General features: G+C 37.7%; 1 non-coding gene across 1 annotated transcript; it reads left to right on the top strand.

Moving 5' to 3' along the window:
• Positions 1 to 346: 346 nt before the first annotated feature.
• On the top strand, positions 347 to 421 carry trnaa-agc (transfer RNA alanine (anticodon AGC)). The gene has a single exon. It is a non-coding gene; the product is annotated as a tRNA-Ala (tRNA).
• The last annotated feature ends 2,296 nt before the right edge of the window (positions 422 to 2,717 follow it).

Below are 2,717 nucleotides of genomic sequence, written 5' to 3'. Positions count from 1 at the left end.
GGTTGAGGAATGGTTTGAGTAAAACAACAACGAGTTTGAGGTGTTGACTTGGAAATTCCCCAGATCTCAATCCTAGCATCTGTGTGATGTGCTGAACAAACAAGTCCCATCCATGGAGGCCCCACCTTGCAACTTACAGGACTAAAATGATCTGCTGCTAACATATTGGTGCCAGATACCACAGCTCACCTTCAGGGGTCTAGACGGAGCCCATATCTCGATGGGTCAGGGCTGTTTTGGCAACAATATTGGGACCAACGCAATATTAGGAATATAAGGTCATAATGTTATGCCTGATCGGTATTTATTTTCCAGTCTTTTTTCCAGCCGTGCGATATTCACCCGTGCTTTCCTGTAGCTCAACCAGTAGAGCGTGGCACTAGCAATGCCAAGGTCATGGGTTCGATTCCCAGGGAAAGCAAGAATTGATAAAAATGTAAAAAGTGTTCCTTAAAAAAATGCAATGTAAGTCGCTTTGGATAAAAGCGTCTGCCAAATGCATGAATGTAAATGTAAATGTAAGTATCGTGGTATTGGCACTCAAAACATTTCACTATTTGTATCACTGTCCTAGCGGTCGAGCAAATCCACCAGTTTTAAAAATACTACTGTTGTTGTGTCACAAAATTTAGTTTGAACAGTTTTTGGTGAGAATGTAGTTAATCGGACCTCAAATATGTGACTAATATGTAAACATAGCACCTATTTTATCATCTATTCAGATGCTTTCATAGATGTGAGATCCAGGCCGTCAGCTTCATTTCGGCCTGTCCTTCATGAACTTGCCGCTGACTCTTATGTAGATAGTGGTAAAACAGATATAATTAATTTGGGGTATATTAAAAGGGCTGTCTTTGGTCTTATTAATCTATAACATGTTCCAAAGCAAATCGATTTAGGTTAAGGGGGGAAATAGTTACATAACTAGCTGAGTTTTAGATGGGAGGCACTTCGGGTTTGTTAAAGTTCCACTCAAAAAGACTGAAAAAAAATGATTTCAAAAACAGGTTCAAAAGGTTGCAATACCGATAAGCCTTCAATTTAACCGTCAATTTGGCTTAATGCACTGTAAAATTTGCTTCATGTTCTATTTTGAAAGGAGAATAATGCTATTTTGATGTGACGGTATAACAAGAATCAATGTAAATGGCAAGAGTTAATTTCAGTCGCTGCAATCTCCCCCCACCCCCTCCGCTGTAAAAGACGACATATAGGCCTGGTGCACATTTGTGATCTGCTCTCCTGATTTAATTTATGATATATCCTATGAATAATTCACTGGAATGTATGAGAATTTCTTGTTTTCATCCCAAATCCTCAAGTCTCTTTCCAGGTTTGTTTTCACACGGATGGTTTAAAATGTAATTGCCTCCCTTTTCACTTCTAATCCCTATTAGCAGTGTTTACTGGAATCCTTCTGAGGCAGGTAAATCTGTCAAAATGAAAGAAATCACTTCAATTTTCTCTCAGTGTTTCAGTTAATGAATATTTTTGATTAAGGCAATGTAGGCTATACAAAAATATCCTACTTCAGTGATATTTTGCGTACTATTGCTGCAGAAATAATCGCTCTTTTGGGGTTATTCATCGTCTGTTGTGGTCACTTGTTAATGCTGAAATTTCCTTTCAATGGTTGAAGGGTGAGTAGAATAATGTCATCTCATATTTTTCACTTTATTGGAAGTAACTCCTATAATTCGTGCAACAACAAAAAAAACAATAACATTAGGGGTCAATTTCAATAGTACATTGAGTTTAATTTATCGACATAGAACTCATGTTTAATGTGATCGTTTCATCCTCTACTATACAATAAGGAGTCTCAGAGATTTTTGCATACATTTAATAATTTGTGACAAGGATAAAGCACTAAATATACATTTTCCTTCATCGCCACAATTCTACAAAAGACAAGCGGTCTGGAGAATGGATGGATGAATAAGCACTTTCTCTGATCATAGAAGCTAAAGGAAGTCATTGCACAAAGTAACCTAATTTGTGAATACGGCCTGTTTCCTGCAAGATAATGACTGATATTGATTGTGCAAACTTCATTCATCTTCAATCTCCAGACAGAATATAGCTGTTAATTGGGTTTCCATTATAGACGACTAATGTCGAGTAACTTAAGCCCATCTGGGCTTCCGCAGAGTGAAGGTTATATTTCCCCTTTTTCCCTGCCATTTCCAATAGAGAAATGAACTTGACAAAGTTATTACTGTAGGTGTAGTGCAAGGATGTCTATTCTACAGGTAACTATTTTAATTCATTAAAACCCCGTGCGCATCTGTGCATTAGAGCTAGGAACTTATTTAATTAAATGTTTTTTTTCTAAGAAGGACCCGAGATTGACAATTGCCGTTGTTCGTGTAGTAATTCATCACGTCTGACTTGGCCTTGCTCAGAACATTGTCTGAATGTCCCTGACTTTAACTGCAGTTATTTGCCTTTAGGCCTTGGAAGCATTGAAGCAAGAAAGTGGTTCAAGTTCCTATAATGAGCAAGGACACCGTAACCCAACTCCAAGTTAAACTGCCTTTAATTATTCTCCTTATTGACCAGTCTAACCCAACCCAGAGAGGATCATTATGGAAAATCCAGGCCAACAGCATATTAACTGTCGTGCAATATGTTTGGTATTACTTTTTGATTCTGATAGGTCAATAGCTTTGTTTTATCGTGAATGACCGCATTATCTATACGGTTCTCTGTATCAT

This window comes from Pseudorasbora parva, chromosome 24, assembly GCF_024679245.1.
Source record: "Pseudorasbora parva isolate DD20220531a chromosome 24, ASM2467924v1, whole genome shotgun sequence".
NCBI classification, from domain to species: domain Eukaryota; kingdom Metazoa; phylum Chordata; class Actinopteri; order Cypriniformes; family Gobionidae; genus Pseudorasbora; species Pseudorasbora parva.
Note: the sequence above shows the minus strand (reverse complement) of the source record. Positions and strands in the feature narration are given on the sequence as shown.